The sequence below is a fragment of the Marmota monax genome, unplaced genomic scaffold (assembly GCF_021218885.2).
Source record: "Marmota monax isolate L192 unplaced genomic scaffold, Marmota_monax_Labrador192_F-V1.1 WCK01_AAM20220418_F8-fsc00041, whole genome shotgun sequence".
Lineage (NCBI taxonomy): Eukaryota > Metazoa > Chordata > Mammalia > Rodentia > Sciuridae > Marmota > Marmota monax.
Window position 1 is genome coordinate 14,444,701 of NW_026695238.1, and position 26,939 is coordinate 14,471,639.

General features: G+C 37.9%; 1 protein-coding gene across 8 annotated transcripts in view; it reads left to right on the plus strand.

Moving 5' to 3' along the window:
• The window catches only part of Dis3l2 (DIS3 like 3'-5' exoribonuclease 2), a 335,522-nt gene that overhangs the window by 171,051 nt on the left and 137,532 nt on the right, over positions 1–26,939 (plus strand). The gene's annotated exons all lie outside the window — the stretch shown is intronic.

Here is a 26,939-nt window from a genome sequence, read left to right on the forward strand (position 1 = left end):
GTTGCTATCCTGGATTTTTGTAGTATTCCCCTCTCTCCTGAGCTCTTGGTGGTGCATGGGTACATTATCTCCTCAGGGGCTCTGAGATCTGGGACCTCTGACCTTTATTTACCTCTATGAATCTTGGTTTTCTCATAAACAGATTGAGAAATTTGTTTGCTGAGATCTTTCCCTGAATTTAGGAAGCTGTAAAGATTTGCTGACAAAAGATCAGAATGAATGGCTGAACTTTTTTGTTTTAAGTATAATTTAGTATATCCATTCTGCATTTTGACCAAGTATTTAAATGTACTTACTCTTTCCCAAAAAACTCTACTTCCTGAAGTGTACAAAGAATACCCAAAGAAGTGCACAAAGAAATATGTATGAGAATGATCACTACTTTATTGTAAAAGTGAAACATCAAAAACAGTACTGATATACACTAATAAAGGAATGGTTTAATAACTTGGGTATATCCATATGATAACATTCTCTCCAATTGTGCCAAAAGCGGGGCTAGATGTATGTTGACTGTCCTAGAACTGTGGCCAAATACTGTTAAGTGAAAGAAACAAGTTTCAGAATAATATATGGGCCTATTCTTATAAAATAATATATAAAATGATATAAGTAGATATATAGAAAATGCGTATAATACACATACACACAAGTATATATGTGCAGCAAAGAATCTGAAAAAAGGAAACTATTAACATAATAACATTCCCATGGGGAATGAATTCAATGGAGTAGTAAGGAGGTAGGGAAGTAATACTTTACTTTTCATTTTGTATACCTCTGCATTTTTCAAAAAAATTAACTTTATTATAAATACAAATGTAAGAAAATAGATGTGCTCATCTTTTCTAGCGTGTCTACTAGCTGCAGATAAATACTAAGCAGTGCAGAAGTCACAGGGCCCAGTATTCCTCCAAGCTCCGCCCTACCATTTCTCTGGCCCTCATTGCCTTGGACTACAGAATTGCAGAATATACAAGGCCTTACTCTGTGGAAAGCCTCTGTTAAAGTCTATTGATTGTACTTGCTGTGGAGGGATGGAAAGGTAGAGGGACTTTAGGATGCTCTGTGCCAATTAGTGGAGTAACAAGGATTAAAAAAAAAAAAAAAACTACTTAAAGCTTCAAATATGTTTTTCCCTGTCTACTATCTCCAGAATTATATTTTTAAACTTCATATCTGATTTTTTTTATTCTTTGCTTTAAGAGTCTTTCAACTGTTTCCTGATACCTTAGATAGAAATCTTAAACAGTGTTGAATATACATTTGTGCTTATGCATATGACTTCATTTTAACATTATAAGCAAATGTACTTCTTCACTAAACTATTATTTACGTTATAAACACAGATGAAAGTAGAAAAATTAAAATGAAGTGAGAATGAAATAAATTATTAAATATTTTTACTTTTACTTACAAAGGTGTAGAAGACCTGGTTTGTTCACAATAACAATTTGCTTTTGGTGAAAGCAATTTGATTAATTATTCCTTTTTGTTATGTTTACATTTTTTTCCATTAATTTGTTTTTAAATTTTGCTTAACAACTTTGAAATGGAAATTCAAAAATCTTGTTTAGTCCTATATATTTTGCTACTTGCTTTAATGGTTATAATAAATGAAAAAAATGTATCTTTAGAAGATAAACCGAGCTCACTAAATCAATGCTCATTTTTTTAGTCCTAGTAACCAGTTACGTTCCAATTCACTTTGAAATATATTTTCTCCCTGCCTGATGTCATACTTGTGGACTATTGAAAGGCACTGCATCTTTAGTTTAGAATGGTTTTTTTGTCTGTTTGTTTTAAGATGGGTTCATAATCCTTGGTTATTCTTCTGATGTCATCTTAAAAATAGAAAATTCTATTAAGTTCAGGTGTGTGACAGTTTTTTAGTTTATACACTATGTCATTTTAAGCCTCAAACCATATAATCAATGCATTTCAACAAATCCAGTTTTTAAAATGTCATCTTCAAAACATAAATATTATTTTGTTTTCAAGATGCATTAACTTTTTTCTTAATATTAAAATGCCATCTTTACATTGAAGGGACAGATTAAATGTGTTTATTTTTCCTAAATGATATTCTGGGTAATATATGATTGGTGGCCATTATTTTTAAGTCATAATGCAGCTGGGGATGACTTTATGTCAGAAATAGAAGAAATGTCAGCTTTGCCATTTTTCTGGTATATCAGTAGTATTAATAGTAATATTGATATTTTTAGTTTAATATTTTCTTTAATCTCTGGATCTTAGCAGGAATATTTTTATTACTTGCCTTTATTATAAGAATTGGTTTAAGCTAAAACTAATCATATCTATAAATCCATGCAGCTGGGCCTAAATAAATACCCTTTAATCATAGTGGGCTGAAAGCGTAGGTACCAAGGTAGCTGAGGTCGTTGCCTCTTGTTATGGAGTGCTGACTCATCTGCATGCCTCTCTTATCCTGTGGCCCAAACACCCAGTGAGGACACCAGAGTTAATTCATATGTTTGTGTAGCTGTGTAGTCTTGATTAATTTCCTACTTTTTACAATAAAAAATTAATAAAGAGAAATATATTGAAGTGTTTGGATCTGATTAGATTAGCTTTTTCTTTGATGTTGTGATAGATAATAAACAGTTTTTCAGCCAACAGATAATTATTAAACACCATCCTGGCCACTAGAAATATGAACCAAAATGGACATGGTCTCGCAGAAGAACATAAGTCAAATGTATTAAACAATAGTCAAATATGGAATTATAATGAAGGAGAGAGGCACTTGGTACAAGTACTTGAGATAGTGTGATTTCTTCTGCTCACGGGTTCAGTGTTCAAAGAGATTTTTTAAAACCAGTATTTATTTTCTGAGGAATAACAAAGGAGCTAGCATTTTCTAGCAAATGCTGAAGAATATGTGCTATATTGAATAAATTGATACATATTCTCTAAACTCCTAAAATCAACTCTTCTGTGTCTTTTTTCTTCTCCTTCTATCTCCTCTCCTAAAACATTTATTTTCATATATTGTTTATATATGTATAAAATACATGCATATGTATATTTAATATATAGCTATAGGAAATACTAAAAACAACTTGTTCTTCAGGGAAACAGGTTCATATTCAGTAAAATTACAGCAAAGAATAGCTAGTATTATAATATTGGTATGAGTAAAGTGCCAAGGTCATTGGTATATGAGCTGAGGTCTGAGAAATGAGCAAGCATGGGGGAGCTGACCAAAGCTGTCTCCATTGTAGTGCTAGCCGTATCAGCAGAAGGGCAATATGTGCCCCCGAGACTCTGAGACCCCAAGACCCTTCTTTGACAGGACTTGGCAGGTCTTTGGTTTGGTAGCCTCTCCATCCCCTCTCCTATGTCACCCTGGCTTGGAGCCTGCAGTGGTACTCTGGCTCTAACTATGTCAGAACTTCTACATACCCATTTAGGTTTGGTATTTGAACAATTATATTTGGAACAGAAAAGTTCCATCAATCTTTAAACCTCATAATCCAATTATGTCAGTAAAATTCCAGTTTTTTAGTCCAGTGGAATTGGGGTAATATTTTGCAAACTGCAGTTGAGAGAAATAGTGTTTATTTTGAAAAGAAAAATGGTTGGTTAGCAATTTTTAAGAAGTAAAGCTGGTGTGAACTTGTAGGGATGATCTGGCCCTTCTGATTGGGCTCACCAAATTTCTGGTCCTTTGGCTACCTTCTCTAGAGAATCCTTTCTTGAATGGCCTAGACTTGTAGCTCATTTTTAGTAGGGCATCTGAGGTTAAAAAAAGAAAAACATCAAGAGCAACACCAATACCACAAATCTTTGAGGATCAGGAAGACACTGTGTCCCAGGAAACTGCTTAAAGGGGATGGTTGGTTGCATCAGAAGTCCAAGAAACTCAGTGTTATTTCTGAGACTGGATGCAGTTATTTCCCATTTCACTCATTGTTTTGTTTCATTTGTTGCTAAACTGGAATAGGAAACTAAAGCTTAGAAGCTCAATTAATGTGGAAAATGAAAATCTAAATATTGGAGAGGAAAATACCACACTAAACTAATTTTTATGTTTTTCTTGTAGTTCGTATTATTGTGGATCTTTGAGTTACATCACTTTTCAGTAAAGCTTCGTTGAAGTGGAGGTGGTTTCTATAGCTTTTTACAAGAGAGCTTGTGGGTATCTATTTCTTTACTATGCCCTCAATAAAAAGGAAGCCCAGTGACCTCCACTGGACCATTACAAATATGAAACTTGGCACTTAAAATTGCTTGCTCTAAATTTTCCAATTGCTTCCCCCCTTTCTCTCTCTGTCTCCCCCTCTTTTTTTCCATTTAATGTCGTTCTGCCAACTAGTGATTTTATTATTATAAGTGGGACATTGTATTCACTTTTAAGAAGAAATATGAAGTTGGAGGTAAAATTACAAACTGCAGCTTCTTGACTGCCAAAATAAAAAACAATGAGCTAAAAATACTGAGCATAGAAAGGGTGTTGTGGTAAGAACTATTGAAATATCTTCAAGATGGAAATGTTCCAAAAAGCCAGAAATTTCCTCTCACTCCAGGTAAAACCAACCTTGAAACAGAAATTTGAAAGGAGTGTCACGTAATACTAACATTTTTCAGGTCAACCCTTTTGTGGGAGAGATTTTAAACATAGCTAACTAACATTAAATAACTGATTCTTGCTGTTAATCAGGAAGTCCAATGTGATTAAATTGCCCTTTAGAAAAGGTCCCCTTGGGAATTCAGTGTGGCGGCCTGGAAGGACCTCTAGTAGTCAGTTCTAGCTTTCCCAGGACCTGCTGGCTGACCTTGGGGAAATCAGTTAACTTTGGGAAGGGGTTGAGGGGAGTGAGCATTTTCATCTTTTATAAGATGAACTTTTAACCAGGTTAGAATTTTCCAAAAGGTGTTGGTAGGTCAGGAATTCTTTGGGATTTTAATAGGTGTTATGGAGAAAAAGGGTTCTGTAACCAAGTATTTTTTTAAAATAGTGGGTTAATAGATTTCTTAGAGCTTTTTCCCCTGGAGATCATCTCATTGAACTTGGTATTCCATTGAGTATTCTTTACAAATTAGCTGAACCAGACATTTCAAACCTTCTAGTTCTAATACTGTGGTAACTTTGTGTTTGAAACAATTCTTCTGAGTTAGTAAGAGACACCTCTTCTGGATTTGAAATAAAATAGTATTCCATGGGCCACACAAGATGATATTGCAGGAAATTCGAGAGTTGTGCTTTAAATCTCAGTTTTTCCATTGCCAAGGGAACCCCATATTGCCTTAGCTAGAGGGAAGCAAGATCAAATTATTTGGCATCAAGTAGAGAAGCTGTTATTGTCATTTGAAACTAATGGCAATATTATTCCTTTCATGTAAATCCCAACTCACTGTTGGTGAACTTACAGGAAACTCATAGATAGTAACAAGGATTAATGGATCCTAAAGTAGATTCACAACTGGGCATTCTTAGTTTTAAGTATGTACTTTCTTTAGTAATTTTCCATCCCATAAAACTTATGTTGATAAATAGCACTATTCTTAAAGAATACAAATATTCAAAGACGAATAGATTTTTGTCTTAACAGGTGGAAAAATGCCTACTGGCAAAAGAAGACAATATTTAAATCTATTTCCTAGAAATATTTTTATAGCATTGTAGAAATGTGAATGCATGGGCAAAATGACCAATTTCTACATACTATAAATAAGTTCTATTTGCAATTCGTAATGATATATAAAAAATTTATATAGGTGACCTGTAATTTAGAGCAAACTGGAATATAGAGATAGCTAATAATCAGGGTGGCAAAGTGTTTTCACTGTTTTTTCTATCAAGACACTATTCAAATACTGTAAATTCCACCCTTTTAAATTGTACAATTCAGTGGTTTCTTACACATTCACCAAATTTTGCAACCATTGCCATTATCTAATTCCAGAACATTTTCATCATAACCCAAAGAAATTTCAGTTAACTTTTACTCCCCATACCACCCACCTAATTTCTTGCAACCACTAATCTACTTTTAGATTCTCTGGATTTCCCTATTCTCAAATAGGCTTCTGTATTGTGTAGTTAGCTTCTTTTATTTAGCATGTTTTCTTTTTAAAAAATATTATTTTAGTTGTAGGTGGACACAATATCTTTATTTTGTTTGTTTATTTTTATGTGGTGCTGAGGCTTGAACTCAGTGCTTCATATGTGCTAGGGGAGCGCTCTATCACTGAGCCACAACCCCATCCACTAGCAAGGTCCATTCATATTATAGCATTTATCAGAACTTCATTTCTTTTTATGGCTGAATACATTGTATGAATTATCACACATTGTTCATTCATCAATTGACGGACATTTGGGTTAATTCTGTCTCTCAATTAATATGAGTATTTCTGCTCTGAATATTTAGCTGTAGGTTTTGCTGTGGGTGTGTATTTTCAGTTCTCTTGGGTATATATCTAGGAGTTGATTTTCTGGGTCATATGGTCTAGTCTCTATTTAACCTTTTAGATAACTGTTAAACTGTTTTCCAAACTGGCTGCATCATTTTACATTTCCACTGGCAATGTATGATTATAGCCATCGTGCAGATGTGAAGTATTAGCTCATTGTGGGTTTGATAGGTATTTGTGTAATGATTAATGATGCTGGACATATCCTCATGTGCTTCACTACCGTTTATATGTCTTCTTTGAAAGACATACAAATGGCAATGAAGATAATTTTGGTTATATTTTTAGTGTTGAAATTATAAGAGTATTTTATGTATTCCTAATATGTCATTTATTAGATATAACACTTGCAAATATTTCTACTGTTTATTGCCTTGCACTGTTTGGATAATGTCTTGAAGCAAATGGTTTTCTAAATCTGATAAAATGATGACTCTTCCTTATATTGCTTATATTTTTGATGTCCTAAGTAATCATTACTAAAAGATCACAAAGATTTACACATGTCCTTGTTTTAGTGAGCTTTAGTGTTGCTCTGACCAAAATACCCAACATGAGCAATGTAGAGGAGAAAAAGGTTATTTTGGTTCACGGTATCAGAGTTCTCAGTCCAGAAATGGCCACCTCCATTACTCTGGGTCCAAGGTGAGGCAGTACCTCATGGCAGAAGGACATGGTAGAGGAAAGCTGCCCCCTCATGGCAGTGAGGAAGCAGAGAAGGGAGGGAAAGGGGGAAGGGGCTACAGGAAAGATGTGCCCTCTAGGGTATGACCCAGTGACTCCCCTCCTCCATTCATGCCCTGTCTGCCTATAGTTACCACCTTGTCAGTCCATTCACACTAGGATGAACTGAATAGGTTACAGCTCTCATAATTCAGTCATTTCACCTTGAATATTCTTGCCTTAACACAGGAGATTTGGGGAGACACTTCATATCAAAACCATAGCATATGCTTTCTTTTAAGAGTTTTATAGTGTTCTATGTTAATGCTGATGATCCATTTTATGTTAATTTTTGTAAATGGTATGAGGTAGGGGTCCAGCTTCATTCTTTTGCATGTGTATAACCAGTTGTTCCAGCACCACAGGAAAAAACTATATTGTTTGAAGATTCATTGCCCATTGAACTGCTGAAAATCAGTTGACCATAATTATAGTATAGGTTTTCTTGAGAGTATGGACTCTCAAGTCTATTCCATCAATCTAGGTCTATCTTTATGCTAGTATCACACTATCTGTATTATTGTAACTTTGTAGTAAGTTTTTTTTTTTTTTTAATCTATGTAACTGTAACTTTGTAGTAAGTTTTGAAACTGAGAAGCATGAGTCTTTCAGCTTTTATTTTCCACCCCACAATCCTCAAGATTTTTTACTATTCTGGGTCCCTTACATTTCCATGTGAATTTTAGGATCAGTTTATTTATTTCTAGGGGAGGGGAAAATGCATCCTGTTGAATCTCTAGGTCAATTTGGATTAGTATTGCCATCTTACCAATATTAAGTCTTCTTACTATGAGTATGCAATGTCTTTCCATTTATTAGGGCTTTGATTTCTTTCAATGATACTTTGTAGTTTTCAGTTAATAAGCTTATATTTTTTAGTTAATTTAATCCTATGTATTTTAATGCTATTGTATATGAATTGTTTTCTTAATTTTATTTTCAAATAGTTCATATAATATTGAGAAATAAAATTGATATTTGTATAAAAATCTTGTATCCTGTAATCTTGCATAACTCATTATTGGATCTAATAGTTATGTGTGGGGGGTGGGTGGGTGTGCGTGGGTGGAACAAGCGCGTGCCCCTAGGGATTTTCTTTATTGATAAGTTTATATCATCTGCAAATAGAGATAGTTTTAACTCTTCTTTTCCAATCTGGATGCCTTTTATTTCTTATTCACTTGCTCAAGCTATAACCTTCAATACAATGTCAAATGGAAACCAGGGGAGTAGACCTTCTTGTCTTGTGCATAATCTCTGAAGGGAAATCATTCAGCCTTTCAGTGTTAATTGTATGGTAAACTGTAGGGGTTTTGTAGATACCCTTTATCAATTTGAAAGTGTTCCCTCTGGTGTTCCCTTTTCTCATGAAAGGGTGTTAGATTTTACTAAATGGTTTTTCTTTGTCTATTGAAATGGTTCTTTAGTAACACATTTCATAAGATTTGGTTTACTAGTGTCCTTGTGATGATTTTTGCACCTATATTTCTAAGGGATCTTAGTCAATAGTTCTCTTGTGATTTCTTTGACTTGTTTTGGTATGAGGATCACGCTGGCTCATAAAATAAGTTTTGGCTTAATTAGAAGAATTGGTGCTAATTCTTCTTTAGGTTTTTGGTAGAAATCACCTATGAGGCCATCCAGTGCTGCTTTTCAATCTCTTCTTGTTATAGGGCTGTTAAACTTTACCATTTCTTCTTAAGTCAGTTTTGGCAGTTTGTATCTTTCTAGAAATTTTGTCTTTGCATCTTGATTATATAACTTATTGGCATACAATTATTCACAGTATTCCCTTATAGTCTTTTTCCCCCCTTCGTATGAAGATGGTAGTAAATTCTGCTCTTTCATTTGTGAGTTTTTTAATCTGGATCTCTCCCCCTGAACCCTTCATCAGCTGGTCAGCATAACTAAGGTTTGTCAGTTTTGTTAACTTTTCATATGAATATTTTCTGTATGATTTTTCTGTTCTCTGTTTCATTTATTTCTGTTCTAATCTTTAATATTTCCTTCTTTTGATGGCTTGAGTTTGGTTTGTTCTTCCTTGGCTAGTTTCTTAAGTTTGAAGTTTATGTTAAGGATTCAGATCTTTCTATTTTTGGTACAGGCAATCACAACTACAAATTTTACTCTAAGCTTTACTTTTGCTGCATTCCAGTTCTTGGTTGATTGTGTTTTTGTCGAATATTAATCTCAAAATATTTTCTATTTTCCTTTTTCTTTAACCCATTGATTATTTAGGGATATTATATAATTTCCACATATTTTGATTTTCCTATGTTTTCTTATGTTACTAATTTTAACTCCATTCCATTTTGGTCAAAGAACAACATAGTCTGTATGACTTCAGTTCTTTTAAACTTATTGAAATTTGTTATATGGCCTGGAGAATGTACCATATGAACTTGAGAAGGATATATATTTAGCTGTTGTTGGATTGAGTGTTTAATAGATCTGATGATCTATTTGATGGATAGTTTTCTTAAAGCTTTCTATTTCCTTGTTGATCTTCCATCTAATTGTTCTGTTTTTGAAAGTTGTATATGAAGGTCTCCAACTATTATAGTTGATTTCTATGTTTCTCCCTTTAATTCAGTTTTTGCTTCATGTATTTTGTTGCTCTGTTAGGCACACATGTTGATAATTGCTTTGTCTCCTACATGGATAGAACCTATTAACAGTATAAAGTGTCTTCCTTTATATGGAACCACCATATGATCCAGTTATACCACTATTTAGTATTTATTCTAAGAATTAAAGTCAGCATACTATAGTGATAATGCATACATACCTATTTATGGCAGTACTATTCACACTAGCTGAATTATGGAATGAATCTAGGTGGCCATCAGTGGATGAATGGATAAAGAAAATATAGTGTATATACCCAATGGAGTTTTATTCAGCTATAAAGAAGAATGAAATTATGTCATTTGTAGGAAAATGGATGGAACTTGAGAACATTATGTTCAACAAAATAAGCCAAACTCAAAAGGCCAAGAATCATGTTTTCTCTCATGTATGGAAGCTAGAGAGGAAAAAGGACAAAAAAAGGTAGGGAGAAATTCATGGAATAGAAATGGAGAGATCAATAGAGGAAAGGGACCAAGAAAGGGAAGAGATGAGGGAAGGGGAAAATATTGGAAAAAAGTATTGGCCAAATTATGTTGTTATATTGCATTCATGAAAATATATGTAACAGTGAATCCCACTATTATGTATAATTATAATGCACCAATAAAAATATGGAAAAAATAAAAATTACAACACTCCATAAAATAATATAAAATGTCATCCTTTGTCTCTAGTAGTACTTCTTGTCTTGAATTCTATTTCATCTGCTATTGGTTTAGCCACTCCAGCTCTTTTGATTACTATGTGTATGATTATATACCATATATCTTAAATAATGTCGCAGGGCAACTCTGGAAATCAGCTCCCTGCTCCCAACTCCATATCTTCTTTCCCTAGGATTTGTTGTTGTTGCAGTTTGTTTTACTTGCTGTTTTACTATGTATCCTGTGTTAAGATTTGAATGTTCATGGTCTTCTAAATTCATATGTTGAAATCTTGACCTCCCTCCAAGTTATAGTATTAGGAGGTGGGACCTATGGGCAGTTACTAGGTCATAAAGGTAGAGCTCTCATGAATGATATTAGTGCCCTTATTACCGAGACCTGAGAGAAACTCTACCTCTTCCACTATGAGAGGACACAGCACAAAGGTGCCATCTGTGAGGATGTTAGCCTCTACCAGACACCAAATCCATGAGAACCTTAATCTTGAACTCCTAGACTCCAGAACTGGGAGAAATAAACATTTGTTGTTTATCAACCACCCAGTTCATGATGTTTTGTTATAGCTTTCCAGATGGACTGAGATAGTCTGTATTCTCTATCTTGTGAGGCCACTACAGTTTCTGCGTAGCTGGCTTTAAGTTGTCAGCTAATGCATGGACAGAGATTTCCCTAAGTATTTGAAAACAGTAGTCTCCCACCCTTTGCTGAGTGCTGTGTGTGTGTTAGAGCACACCTTCAGTGCCCAGCCATGTGCTTTACAGCTCTGCCTCAGCCTTTACTTCCTGCCTATGTAGCGCTTTAAGATCAGTCAGAAGTGAAAGTTCTCAGGTCGTAGGCCTGTGCATAACCCTGTAAGTACGCGGTTGTAGCCATCTAGATCCCCAGGAATATGTCAGGTGTTTTCATAGCCCTCTGTAAACATCTCATTCTCCAACTTTTTCTTCCTTCCTTCCTTCCTTCCTTCCTTCCTTCCTTCCTTCCTTCCTTCCTTCCTTCCTTCCTTCCTCCCTCCCTCCCTCCCTCCCTCCCTCCCTCCCTCTCTCCCTCCCTCCCTCCCTCCCTCCCTCCCTTCCTTCCTCCCTCCCTCCCTCCCTCCCTCCCTCTCTCCCTCTCTCCCTCCCTCCCTCCCTCCCTTCCTTCCTCAGCTTCTTGTTTGCGCCTCTTGTCACTGCCATCCCAGATAGCTATAGTGTAAAATAAATGTTGCTGATGGTTGTCAGTGAGATGAAGTTCATATTTAACAAGTTTAATAAATGGGGGATTTCAGGGAACTACTGCAGAGGTTAAATAATGAAACTTCTCTTGGAATGCTGTTTTTGGGGTACTCTAAACTCGTTCTGCCCCTCCAGTGGTTGTGAGGCTGCTAATTCTCACTGCAATTAGAAGACTGTTGGTTTTCAAGATTACTGCAGAGCCAGGGCGAAGACTATGGAAACTTTACAAAGCTCAATGTTCTTATTTATATTCAGCCATTTTTCTTAAATAATTGCATTTCACATTGTTATAAGTTTTTAATTTCCAGAGTTCTGAAAACGTTTGTTTTAATAATTTTGCCAGAATTGTTACATGTGTGGAATACTTTTGCAGAGGTCTCTACTTTGCCAGTCCTATGGATATAATTCTCAAGTCTTTTCCCTTTGATGCCTAGAATGTAAATGAAAGAAGACACTGTCATGATGCAAATTCTGGAAAGTGACAAGCTTCCTGGGGAAGTTAACAAAGCATAAAAAAGCTAGAGTTTGAAAATAAGAGCCACAAAAGTAGTCAATAACTGTGTGGGCAAATCATTCCTAACATTAGGAATGTTGAGTAGCTTAGCATTCTTAATAGTGAAAAAAAAGAAACAAAGATAAGAAACAGTTCTTGGTATGGTGATACATGGCTGTAATCCTACTTGCTCAGTAGGCAGAAGTAGGAGGATTTCAAATTGAGGCCAGCCTGGTCAACTCAGTGAGACCCTGTTTCAAAATTAAATTTTAGAAGGGCTGGTGATGTAGCTCATTGGTAATATGCCCTGGGTTGTATCCCCAGAACCATGAAAAAAAATAAAAATGATCAACTTTATAAGACGAAAATAAATTTTGTTGCTTCCTAGTATCCTGTTCTGTGTTCAGCCCTTGTCTCTCCCCAGTTTCACTCTCCTCCGTGTCTTGCCCATACTACACTGCACTTTCTCCATTTCCTAGGACCCATTTTAATTGCAGTGAGGCCTTTGTCCTCTTGGTTTGGAGGAATTAGTTCTCATTGCTTTGTTCTCCATTGGAAGCTGCTCACTCACCATGCTGTAGTCTGACCTCCCTTTGTAAGACTCTGATTCCTGATGGAGGGCAAAGTCCTCATCAGAACCAGGGCTGGACCTTAATTTACTGTTTCTAGGCTCTAACTCAGGTACTTGTCATATAATAAAGTATATATGTAAATAAATGTGTGTAAGATAAAGAAAGAAAAGGGAAAAAGACCAAAGAAAGTTTTGTTTAAGAGTTTGTAGAATTAATTTATTCAGTGTGCCGTGATATATCCCACCAAGTGCTGGGACTCCTTCCTGTTTCTTTTTGATATTCCCAAGAAAATGAATAGTGATAAAATACAATCTAAAACATAGTCTAGTGCCTTCAAAGTTGTTCTAGTGCAGTGAAAAAATTAGACAGGAAAACATCTTAAATAATAAAATTACTATCATAAAATAGAAAGAAGAACTTCTGTTTCTGGCAAAAATGGAATATACTTATTCCTCCTAGGTCTTCCTTCTTAAAACTAAAAACATAGACATAACAAAACAAATGAGATGAATAGTCTGAAAGTTAGAAAAAGAAGTCAGTACCTAGGGATCTTAGAATTTGAGGAAGCACATGGTGGTAACTCTCCTGGGTTTCTTTATTGCTACCCATATATGCCAGGCAGAGTGCTACAGAGATCACCAATCTGGAGTGGGCAAAAAACACATAAAAGGTACTCCCCAACAAAAACCTGTCTCCTCCAGCCAGATGATCTAACAACAGAAAACCTTTATGGCAGTACCCACCCTATGCTAACCAAACACTAACAGAAAAGCCACACATATACAACACACACCCTCAGTTTCAGTGGGACAGAGTAAAACATTAATATTGCGTATGCTGTCATCCTTGTCCATGAAGTCAAGCACTGATGGTATATTTCCCACACCTGGTAGTGTCCATGGAGCCAAGCAGTGAGTTAATGTTCCATCCTGCCCGCCATGTGCAAGTGATGCTCCTGTTCCCTTTGGAGTGCTGTCAACAGGTCTGAACATGTAGCCAATTGCACTTCCTCTGCATAGCAGAAGTGGTTAACGGTGCTGTCATTTCCCTGCTGGCAAAATGTCAGCTGTTGTGACCCCACTCAGTAAAAGGATGCTACCATTTCTCTCCTGGGATAGCATCACGAGGGCCAAGTGAGAAGCTGACCCAGTTGCCTCACCAGTGAAAGTAAATTGTCTGCAGATTCCCCTGCTAGGGTAGTACTAGCAGAGCTGAGGGTGTAGCTGATCTTCTGTTCTCCATCCAGCAGGAGGCCTAAAGGCGACTTTGGTTGGTTTAAGTGAAAACCCTGAGAATGGAGGGAAATGAATGTTATGTATTTGATAAGGAACTTATAAAAGACTGAAGATATACAAATGCCAATTAATACATGAAAAATAATATCATTGATCATTATGAAATGCAAATCAGTGCACCCACTAGGATGGCTGTAATGAAAAACATAGATAACAAATGAGGGTGAAGATGCAGACACATTGGAGACCTCATGTAGCACAGGTGATGACTTATGATGGTGTGGCCCCGTTGCAAACAGCTTGGCAGTTTATCTAAGCCTTAGATGTTACCACATGACCTAGCATTTCTACTCATGGAGGAGTGAAAACATATCTGCACCAAACCTTACACGGATGTGCATAGCAGCATTATTTTAAAAAATGAAAATGGCCCAAATGTCCCATCAGTTGGTTAATGGATTAAAAAAAAAGTGGTGTATCCATGCAGTGGACTATGATTTGCCATAAAAAGGAATGATATAGACGGACCTTGAAGACATTCCAAAAAGAGAAGGAAGCCAGACACAAAAAGCTGTGATTCCATTTTATGAACTGCCTGGAATAGCTAATCTGTAGAGAAAGTTACTAGCTGCTAGGAGCGGGCTGTAAGGGGAAACATGAAGGTCTGCTCTGAGTATGGAGTTGTGGGGAGCTAAAAATGTTTTAAAACTAGGTAATGGTGCTGATTACAAAACTCCGTGCATATATTAAAAACCTCTGAATTGTGTGCTATAAAGGGATAAATTTTATGGTGACTTTTATCTCGGTGACACAATTGTAAAAAGTCAGCATGTGTCAGCCGCCATATCAACAGAATATTCAACAGAATTCATCTAGTTTTATCAGAGATAAGTTGATATAGAAAAGGCTTTTTAAAAACATCCAACACATTTGTACTAAAAATTTAGCTCATAGGAAAAGAGAGGTGTTCTTAACTTGATAGAGAGCATCTACAAACACATACATGGTCCAAGCGCATTTTTTTTTGTTTGTTTGAGGGAGGTAATACTGGGTATCAAACCCAGGAAAGCTTTACCACTGAGCTACATCCCTGGCCCTTTTTGTTTTGAGACAGGGTCTTGCTAAATTGCTGAAGCTGGCTTTGAACTTGCGGTCCTGCTGCCTCAGCACACCCCCAAGTTGCTGGGATTACAGGTTTGTGTCACTGTGCCCAGTGAACACAGATTAATGGCACAGAATAGAGAACCCAGAATTAAATCCACACAAATATGCCTATGGATTTTTGACAAAGGAACAAAAGCAACTCAGTGTAGGCAGGATAGCCTTTCAACAAATGGTGATGGAGAAGTTTAGCAGGCACAGGCAAATAAATGAATCTCTACCAAAATCTTGTGCCTTATGCCAGAATTAGAAAGGGTCAAGGACTTAAATATAAAACGTAAAATTTAAAACTTACAGGAAAGAGCACAGGAGAAAACTTAGAAGATGCTGGCTAAAGAGCTCTTTGACTCTGACATGGAAAGCACAGTCCAGAAAAGAAGACTTTTGATGAATCGGATCTCATCAAAATCAAACATCTTTCATCTGTGAAAGACCCCGATAGGTTTATGAAAAGACAAACTACACACTGGAAGAAATTATTTTGTAAACCATATGTCCAACAATGAAACAGTATTTAGAATTCATTAGGAAGCTCTCAAACTCAACAGTGTAAAAGCAATCCAATCAGAAAATGGGCGGCATACATGTATGAAGAGGATATACAAATGGTATATGAGCAAATAAAAAGTTGTTTTGATATCAGAGAGAGGAACTTTTGACTCGCTTTTGATGAAGATTAGTCAAGTGATCATGGACACTGACAAGGGTTATTGGGACTTGTGCTCCAGTGAGAAGAGAGACGTAACTGACTGACAGAGTGTCAGGCTGGCTTTTCCAAAGGACAAAGGTGTACAGTTCTTAGAGTCTGCAGGGTAGGCTGGGAGCAGTCACTTGATGTCATCACAAGTGGGAGGGGCTTTTGTGGCATCTACGGCTCATCGCTGCCTTAGGTCTTCCCTGTGGGGTGTGTTTTCCTGTGCTAAAAAAGGTAACTCTAGATTACTTTAGTGATTATTCTATGCATGTGCTTGCCCTTCACCCCCTGGAATGCCCTTTATCTCTGAGGAGTCCCTAATATTTTTGGGATAGGGTGGGTTGTTGTCCTGTCTCCCCTAGGGTTTGATTTTAGTGTCCTTGTCTTGTCTGGCTGTGGCTTCTTGGTATTTCTGCTGACCAGGTAGGCTCAGAAGGTAGAGCTGACCTCTCAGCCACCCATCTCCTGGTGTATTAGCTTACTTTTATACCTCATAGACTGGTTCACTATTTAGTTCCTAATTATCTGATGTGTCTTTTAGTCCTAGAAGACTAAGAAGTAGTTTGGGCTGTCTTCTTCCTCCTTCAGGTATTTTGCTCCCTTAATCTTAAAGGAGTGCTGTTTTTCATGAAAATTCTTGTTTCATTTAACTTAACTGCCATTATATAATTCAAACTGAGTCCACAATGAGATATCAGTGCACAACTATCAGAATGTCGAAAAGAAAAGAGGCAATGTTGCTGAGAAGTTCTGACAATACCAAATGCTGTTGTGGATGCAGAGAATGTGGATCACTTGCATGCTGCCAGTGGGAATGTAAAATGCCACCCCCACTCCTGAAATGCTTTGGCAGTTTCTTAAAAACTAAACATAACCATCACACAACCCAGTAATTGCTACTCCTGGGCATTTATCCCAAAGAAATGAAAATTTATATTCTTGCAAAAACCTGTACACGGATTTTCATAACAGAATTATTTACAGTAGCCCCAAACTGGAAACACTCAGTTGTCCTTCAGTGTGTGAGTGGTTAAACAAACTGTGGTGTATCCATGCCACAGGATGGCACTCAGCAATAGAGAGGAAGGAGCTACAGTGACATTTAACAACTGGGATGGATCTCCAGTAAATGATGCTAATGAACAAAGCCAATCTTGAAGGTTGTATACCACAGCATTCTACCTCTATTACATTTTTGTAAAATCAAATCTCAGAACTGGAGAAGAGATTTGTAGTTGCCAATTGATTGTGGAAGGCGGGACAGGAGGGAGTTGGGTGTGATTGAAGGATTTTTGAGATGGTTGTGCTCACGATCCTGAATGATGTGATGTTTACATGAACCCTGGCATATAATAAAATTCTATAGAACATAAACACTTGAATGAGTACAAGGGGGGATGGGAAATCTCAATAAGATTGGTTATATCTTTATTGATTTCCTGGTTTTGACATTGTACTATCCTTTTCTAAGCTCTTACCATTGGAAACTGGATAAAGGATACACAGCATCGCTGTCATTTCCTACAACTGCATGTTAATCTGTGTTTCAAAAGGTTCAAAAAAATTTTTAAAGGCAACAGATAAAGAGATGAGAAAGCAGCTCATAGGATATGAGGAACTTAGATGCTTTAAAGTGCAGGTGATCTTGGAACTTGATCTTGAAGGATAAATAGGATTTCGTTATACTTTTGTTTTATAATTATTTTAAAAAGAGGAAGAAAAAACAGTTGACATTGTTAATGGCTGCATGCTCAAAGATCTCTCAGTAGCAGGAGAAGCCCACATGGCTTTTGGATTGTATCAGTAACCTTAGGCTTGCCTGGGCATGGTGGGTGGTGGTGCATACCTGTCATCGCAGCAACTCAGGAGGCTGAGGCAGGAAGATCCCAAGTTCAAGGCCACCCTTGGCAATGTAGTAAGATCCTGTCTCAATTACAGAAAAATAGGCCTGTTGGTCAAGGAAGAAGTCTGGCTGGTAAACATCTGTTTAGGTGGATAAAAGTGGCATAGGCCTTTACGGGAATCAGTATGTGCAGGGTGAGCTTGTAGTGTGGAGGAAAGAGCCAGGGAGAGACCTTGAGGGGCTGCACATTCCCAGGGAGAAACTTCTTAGGAGAAGTGGATCTGGGGACACCAAAGATGGGCATTAGAAGAATTAAAGGATAAGAGGAGACAAGGTTGGTGACAAGTGTGAGCTGCCCTGTGCTCTGTGACAGGTCAGCTGGGACAAAGCTGGAACTCGGGACACTGGATTGAACCATCAAGTTCCTTTTCATCTGGGTATCTCACTAAGGAGTGATTGGAGCCAAAACTAGATTAGGTCAGTGGAGGAGTGGGTGGGAGGTGTGAGAAGGTGGGAGCCTGAGTGGCCTGACTGTGCAGGGAGGTAAGGGGAACTTGAGAGAAGCAGGGTCCCAAGGACATTTTTGTGAAGGGGGAGTATTCCAGCTTGGCCAGCAGTGTGTGAGGAGCTGTGGACGACATACACATTTTTGGATTCCTTTTCGGAAATTGCCTTCAGAGCCTGAGGCACATTTTCAACAAAGGCAAATCTTCATCTTTTGAGGGTGGATTTGATTTTTGAAAACAGCCAAGTCAGTTCAGAGCCAAGGGTGGTAAATCAGGTGGGTGATCAAGTTGGATAATCCAACTACAAAAAAAGGTATAATTATAAAGCAGTAAAACTGATTTTCTTGTGAAGCTCATGAATTGGCTTAGAAAGTGGTTCTTAAAGAATTCCAAAAGCTGTTGGAGCATTGTTGCCTTGTGTGGATGAGTACATGGAGTCCTTCAGCTCTCAAAAGAGGCAGAAAGAACTGTTACCTGTATGCAGAAGTGGCTCTTGTTCCAGTGGATTCCCTCCTCAGGCTCAAACGTAGCTGCCTATGGTCTTTGCCTGAGAGGTGGCTTAGTGGAATTACACCAGGGTTCATATATGGGAGAATCAAGAGTTTGAAGCTGTGATTGTTTAAACAGTTCTCCTGTGGTCTTTCAGATGTAATTAGAATTCCTAGGATAGGAGTGTTCCCACAAGCATAACAATGCTTTAAATGTGTGTTCAATTATCCTTTTCTATAGTCATATTTAATCGTTTCTTTCTGAATTAAAGTTATTTTGAAAATATTAAATCACTCACACACTCTTGAATGTCTCTTAGACCAGAGGCAGTGCTGGTCACATAGCAGGCCTCACTTATTATCCTTCTATCTCTTCCACCATGTACACTAAGATAAATCACTTCCCTAGTAGATCATCTCTGTTAGTATTTGGCCAAAAATTTTGAGGATGAAAAAATAATATATGCAAAGTTTGAAGTTTTTCTCCTGGTTTTGTTAATATATCCAGACAAATCATTTATTGAATGGGTATTTTATACTTTTTTATACATCCATACTCTCATTTAGTCATTAAAATTGCCCTGTGGAATACTTGTCCCTATTTCAAGGACAATGAAACCGCATCCCAGACAAGTGCAGTTACTTGCCCAACTTCACATGGCTGAGAGTGGCAGAACTAAGACTGGAATTTGGGTCTGCAGTCTTGGAAGCTCTCACTCTCTACCCTCATGTCCACCTTTTTTAACCCAAGTTCTTGATAAACATAAAAATATCAGTAAGAAACACTGTCCTCTTCCCCTGCCTTGTGATGAGAAAGTAGGAGTTGGAGGTTCCTTGTGACCAATTTGATAGCCATTGTGCTTCATGGAATTTGAATGGCAAAGGCAATGGTTTGTTTGTTTTAAATAAAGAGAAATAATGTAATTTCATTAAAATTTAGAACATCTATTCTTCAAAAGACACTGTAAGGAGAAGGCAAAACAAGCCACCTACAATTAAAAAGACTGACCACACCGTAGTTCTGGCAACAATGTGGAGGAACTCTCATAGACCACTGTTGAGAATGTAAAAAGGTAAACTACTGTGGGAAACTACTTGGCACCTTTTAAAGAACTTAAACATATAGCTACCATTTGCTTAAGAGAAATTAAATCAGGAATTCATACCAAGACTTGTACGAATGTGGTAGTAGTTTTACTTATTATTGGGAAAAGGAAAAAATTTCCAAATGGCAAAGCCAAAGGTTTTGAAGGTAATTTAAAAAAAAAATGTTTTTTAGTTGTTGATGGACCTTTAATTTATTTATTTATTTATTTATATGTATGTGGTGCTGAGAATTGAACCCTATGCCTTACAAATGTCAGACAGGCACTTTACCAGTGAGCCACAATCCCAACCCCAGAATCTGATTTGTTTTTATTTTAATATCTTTATTTTATTAATTTATTTATTTTTATGCGGTGCTGAGGATCGAACCCAGGGCCTCGCATGTGCTAGGCGAGCGCTCTACCACTGAGCCACAATCCCAGCCCAGGTTTTTTGTTTTTAAATACTTTTTAGTTGTAGATGGACATGATACCTTTATTTTATTATTTTTATGTGGTCCTGAGGATGGAACCCAGTGCCTCACATGTGCTAGGTGAAAGCTCTCTACCACTGAGCTACAAGCCCAGGCGATTTGTTTTTTAAATGAAAACCTGATTGCAGTTCAGTGAGCCCCTTCCTCTGCCTCCCACCCCCGGGAGGCTGGCAATGCTTCCTGAAGTGGGCAGTCTGGAAGCTGTGAATGTAGCATCCTGTCATGGCTTCATTAATGAGAAAGCACCAGAGAAAGCCATGACAAGTTAGCCATTCTAGGAAACTTTCCACAGCTGTTTCATTAATTAAGACTCTTTTGGTCCCAAGAACAGAAACCACTGGAGCTCACTGAAGCAGAAGGGGGAATCTGTTTTAAGGATCCTGTAATATCTCCCAGAGTCCAAGGGCCAGGAACCAGGAATTGCACCAAGGCAGGAAACGCAGAAAGACTTTCCACTTCTTTGTTTCTGCTGCTTTCTGTCCATCCACTTCCTCTTCTCCTCTTGGAGGAGTTGTCTTTGCTTCCTGCTCCCCAGCTGGTCAGCTGCTGTCTACAGCTCTCATGTTGTTGTCTTGACCTGTCCATACAAAGGGAAATGGATTTCTCCCTTAACCGTCCCCCCTCTTTCCTCTTTGCCTCTATCTTTCCCTTTTTCTGTCCCAATTCCAGATTCTAGGGCAGGGATCAGTCTGCCCCAGTTAGGGCTCCGTGCTGGTGTGGGAAAGGAAGTGTAAGATCAGAAAACCAGTGTGTCTAATACTGCTACATTCAAGCCTGACTTCATGGACACTGTTACTCATTATTTTTCTATTCCAGGTGCTTGAAGTTTTTAAATTATTCTGATATCACAGGGATGAGATACAAGAATGTAATGGGGTCCACCCCAGCCCCACCCATTGCTTGGATTAAAGCCAGGTCTTCCTACATGCCTAGCAAGCCAGTGGCCACTGAGCTACATCCCAGCCCTTTTTAAAATTTTATTTTGAACAAAGTCTCACTGAGCTACTGACACTGGCCTTGACCTTGGGATCTTCCTGCCTCAGCCTTCCAAGCCATCACGGCTAGCTAAGAATATAGTTTTTAGAGACGAATTTGGTTTGAATCTTCACTCATTCTGCCACTTACTAGGTGTTTAATCTTGGGCTCTTCTGAGCCCTACTTTCTTTTAAAGTTAAAACAGTTTTGTTTTGTTTTGTTTTTGGTACCGGGGATTGAACCCAGTTGCACCTAACCACTGAGGCACGTACTTAGTCTATCTATCTGTCTGTCTATCTATTTAGACAGGGCCTTGCAAAATTGCTGAGGCTGGCCTCAAACTTGTGATCCTCTTGCCTCAGTCTCCCAAGTCACTGGGATTATAGGTGTGTGCCACTGCATCCAGCCAAATAATATATTTTGATGTCATTGCAGTGGAATTTAAGAACATGCATGGTACTTAGCATAGGATAAAGCGTCAGATACACTTGATGAAATATCATTCCTTCCTTCTTTTTGATGATCATTCAGGCAAATTACCATACTAAAAAGATGTTTAAGCCATATGAAGAGTAAATATTTCACACTATTTTCTGCCCTTGAATTCTACTCTCTCTTCCTACTTTGTTGGCCCCCTTTTTACATACCCCTGGATATCAGTATGTTTATAATCCAAAGGACTTTGGTTCTAAGCCCAGAAAAGTCTGTAGGGCAGTGTTCCGAGGTCATGGTTTGAAGTCCTAAGGAATCACCTATGTGAGCTCTATTCTCACAGATATGGTGATGCTTCTGGCAAATGGACCTTTTGTAACTACCAGCCTTTACTTCAGAGATTGGAGTTCAAAAAGCTCAAGTTTTTAAAATAGGCTTAATTTGGTAAATTTATTTTCTCTTACTATTTGCTAGAAATTGAAATAGCTATTGTAATAATTGAAAACAATATAATTGAGGGAAACAGTTCTTTCAAAGAGAATCAACTTTAGAAGAAAATATGGTAAGTCTACACAGGAAACAATTCGGGATATTTTGGCAGAACTGGCTTATTGAAGGCTCGTGTTACTGGGGTGAAGAAGAATAGAGAAGCTGCATGAAGCAGATCTCAGAGGATGCTGAATGCCCGTCTGAGGACTGCAGTCTAGAGATAGCTAGATGCTAGGGAGGTTTTTGAGGCTGGGAGTAGAATTTAATGCTATGTGTTAGGAGCTTATTTCATCCCAATAGCCAAATGGTAAAGGATGAGAAAGTTAGGGAAGAAAGATGGGAGACTGGAGTCAGAGGTAGTGAGCTGCTTTTGTAGGCATGGGAAAGAGTGGGATGATGAAGTCAGGGCTGGTCCCTGGCCTGGCAAGGACTGGGCAGTAGCAGTTGGGCTGAAGTAAAGAGAGTGGCAAAGATCTGGCAGGTGGTGCAGGCTGTGAGGGTCACTCAGGCTCCTCTCCTGAGGTTGGGGGCATGTGGGAGTGGAGTAGGCACTCTGTGTTCCTCTGTATTTAATGTGAAAGTTGACCAGGAAGCCATTGTTAGCCTGCCTTTTTTTAAAACTATAGAACCAACTTTGAACAATGCAACAGAATTTTAGCCCAAGATGAATATTTAAAGGCTTACAACATTAGGCTTGGCTATTCCCATTAGTGAGAAGAAAGAATTCATACTTATTTTTCTGTTGAAAGTTATAAAGTACTATACACTATGGCCAAAATAATAATAGAGTCCCTGGTCATCTGAAAACATAACTGAAATTTATCTTGGTATTGAAAGAAGTATATATTCCTGGTGGTGTTCTTTGTCTTCCTTCTGCCTCTTTCAGCAGAGCAAATTTCCTTCAAGTGCTGTATGTGTCTCTTAGAGAAGTCTCTTTGCTACTGAGGCTGGTAAATGGTCTCAGTGTCTTCCAAAACTGTGCCAGGTCTGTTAAGGCCCCTTCATGACGCTTTACACATCACCTTTCCATATCATCCACTTAATAAAAACATTCATTTTGAGAATACATTTTCTAGCCAGTTCCTCTGCCTCCCAGTGGGAGGGGAATATTTTAAGGCTGCCCAGTGACCAAAGGATAAAAAGACTTGACAGGAAAGCCAAGAATTCTTGAAGAGCAAGGCCTTTGAAAGATTCATTGTTGGGGAATGTCCCTTTGAAAGAGACCACTTTATCTTGCTCCTGAACATCTATGGGACAGACATAGCATTTTCTGAAAAGAAATTTCTGGGTAATGTGGAGAAACAAACAGTATGTAGGTAATCTCGTATGGGTAGTGTGTAATTTGAAGAATGATTGTTCCGTTTTTATGGTTGCCATAACAATCATACAGTTGTGCAAACAATGTGTATAGCTTTTATAGAAGGGAGCTGGCACCATTGTGATGATTCTTCTCATATCAGAACAAATGTTTTCAGCCCTGAAAAAGAGAGATGGCTTAACCCTTCCCCAGTTAGCTCAGTGTGCTCCCTGGGAGCTGTTGAAGTCATTCACTACTTGCATTTGCATTTTAGCCTGATAAATGGAGAATTAAGGATGATGATCCTTTCAACAGCAGGTTCTAAATTCCTGGCTTGGGAATTCAAAGGATGAGAAAAATATATATATTGTTCCTCAAATAGAAATCTAGGAGAGATGTCTAGACATAGTTAATTCCTTGACTTTGTAACTATTCCTAATTCTGTCCACTTGAATTTAAATCCATTAAATTTTGGCCTTTACCCCATTGTGTTTAGTCTCAGGAAAGGTCCTATTAAGATTTGGTTACACTTTCTGTTTTATTTTTACACATTAACTATATCGATTCTGGAAATTGTAAAGCAAATTTTACATTATAGTGTTTTCACCTGCCTGGCGTGTGTGAAGGCCCGACCCCAACCCAAGATACCCCCCTCCCAAGGGAAAGCATATCCTCATGTATTCTTTCTTTGGTTACTTTTTCCCCTATTTTTGTATACCACTTCTGAAAGGAAGTGCTTGGGACTTGACTCTCTTGGAGGTACCAAGGAGTATTCTTTTTTTTTTTTTTCTTTTTCTTTTTTCTTTCTTTATTTTTTTTTCCAAGGAGTATTCAGTTTGAAGAAACTTGCTGTCAGAGCTCTGGGTGTGGAGTTTCAGGTGGTGGGTAGCAAGCTGTCAGATTTGGCTGGGCTGCCTAACATGAAGTCACTGTCAACCCAGCCAAACAGAAAGGAAATGTTTCTTAAGGAGCACTTGAATATATTACTTCAGCCAGAATGCTTTTAAGTTATTTAAATCTTAGTCTAGAAATATTGAAGCTTATGTTGAAACACTTTCCCCTTTGGAGAATTCTTGTCCAGTTGTAGGGGCAGAAAATGGAGGCGATCTCTTTACTGCTCATCATAAAGGGTCAAGGATGACACCCTTGTGACAAAACCAGATTAATAAGAGAAAAGATGACAGAAATTGTTTGTCTTTAGTTATACACGAAACAGAGTCTTCAGACTGATGACTCAAAATATCAGGACACACTGACTATTCATTTGTGTGTTTGGACAGCTTTTATGATTGGTCAGAAAGAACTAAATAGACTGGGAGGGACCCCCCAAAAACTGTCTGTTCAGATTCTTCTCTGTTCAACATTCCTTCTTTCCCAGGTATGGGGCAGGTACCCTGTCTGGAATTGAGGGTCTTAAAGTTATCTAGAAAAACAAGGTAGGTCCGAAAATTTCTTTATGGCTATTTTTTACACAGAAAAGTAGGGGAGCATTAGAGTAGTATTTTTAGGTTTTATGGCTGGTTTGGGGGGCAGGGGGAAAGCAGTTCTGATTTCTGTGTCCTGCCTTCGGGGAGGGTAAGGGGTCAGAGACAGGAAGGAAGGAAAAGAGGAGAGAGAAACTCAGCTTCTAACACCTTTACTATGGGGGATTGTCTTCTGAGTGCAGACAGAATCAAACTCTGCAGCTTTGTGACTTTGGGTAAGTTACTTAGATTCTTATAAGCCTTAGTTTCCCCATCCACAAAATGTGAATAAAAATAACAATCACCATCATTTAATTCTTTTCTCTCACGGGGCATTTCTAGGAAATTGAGGGGAAAAGTATTTTTGATGAGAGCACATGTCGAAGGCTTTTAATGTGTTTTCACTCTGCAGATTTTGTCTCTTGTGAGGAGCTTTTTAGCATTCTAGATTTGGGGGCTCAGATATTTGATCCTTTCTAGAATCTTGTAACTACTTCATTTTGTTGGATTATAAGAAAACTCTACTATCAGAGTAAAAGAAGAAAGAAAGAGCTTCAGAGAGCTTCAGATAGACATTCTGGACCTGGTAGAACTCGTTGCCCCATTGCTCCCTTAGGCGTGGAAAGCCAGAAGTGCAGGAGTCCAGAACCAAGCCATCTGCTTCTTTGTGAATGCTCTTGGTTGCGTAGTTCAGTGCCTTCAGGTAAACTACCTTGGCAGATCATGGGCCTTTGCCCTGGCTCCTCTTGTGCCATGCCCTTCCTTGCCAGTTAGCCCGGGCTCACTCCTTTGCCTCCGTCCAACCGTCTTCCCGTAGCTTCTTACCGCAGCCCACCTGACTGTGCTGCTCACACCATCAGGCAAGCAGCACTTCCCATCCTCCTCCTCCTCTGTTCTACTGTTTCCCCCCCCCCAACACTTAATTTCATTGCTGTGTATTTTCTGTCTCTTCCCCACTACAATGTAAGTAGAAAATCTTTTTTCTGTTATTAAATGTGTTCCAAGCACCCAGAGCAGCAGGTGCCCACTAAGTATTTGTTGGATAAAGGAATTCTGGTCTTCTTTTTCTTGACCTCTCACCTTCTCCATGTTGATGTTCCACTGTTTCCTGCAACTTAGGTTTATTTTGGCATAAAATTTTGAGTGAGAATTTATGCAAAGGGGTATAATTACACAGTTATAATACTTTAGAAGAGAAAGACCTGAGCATATTTCTTGGGAAAAGTCATGTTTGTAGGGCTGCATGGTATAAAAGGGAGTTAGCTGATTCTTTGTGGCTAAAGGTCCTGAATCATAAAGTTACCAGAGTCATATTTCACTTCAGCCTATGAAAACTCTGATAGAGCTCTCTAAAACCAAATGCATGCCTAATGGGACAATGAGCCCTTCCTCCCACACCCCGGCCCCAGTGCTTGAGATGTGGCTGGTCTATGTCATTGGTTTTGGTTTGGAGGCCTAGGGAGAGAATTTGGACTGGAGTGACCTTCCAACTCTGACAATTCTGATTGTGGCCTCTGAACTGATATGGAGTGATTTTCAGGATTTATTGTTAAGTGAAAAAACAAGGTGAGAAGAGAATTTATAACATTTGAATATTTATGAAGGAAAAAAGAAAAATAAGAGAGTGTATTGCGTGTGTGTGTGTGTGTGTGTATATATATAACAAAACCAAAAAAACTAGAAAGGGTAAACCAGAAAATGATGAAATGGTTGTATACAGGGGATGAGGAGGAACAGGATGGAACGACAGAGATGGAATGGAACTAAGAGACTAAGAGTGCACTTTAACTTTTGAATAATTTAAAGTTTAAAATATTCAACAATAAAATTAAATGTAAAAAGTAACAAAGTTTTTAAAATTTAAGTAAAATAAAATCAAGTTGTCAAATATGTAACATCAGCACATAAATAATTAAATTCAAGTTACTTTTGAGCCCTCAGTGCCTATGGAGTATTCTTTTTTTTTTTTTTTTAATTTTTGTTAGTTGTTGACAGACCTTTATTTTATTTATTTATATGTGGTGCTGAGAATTGA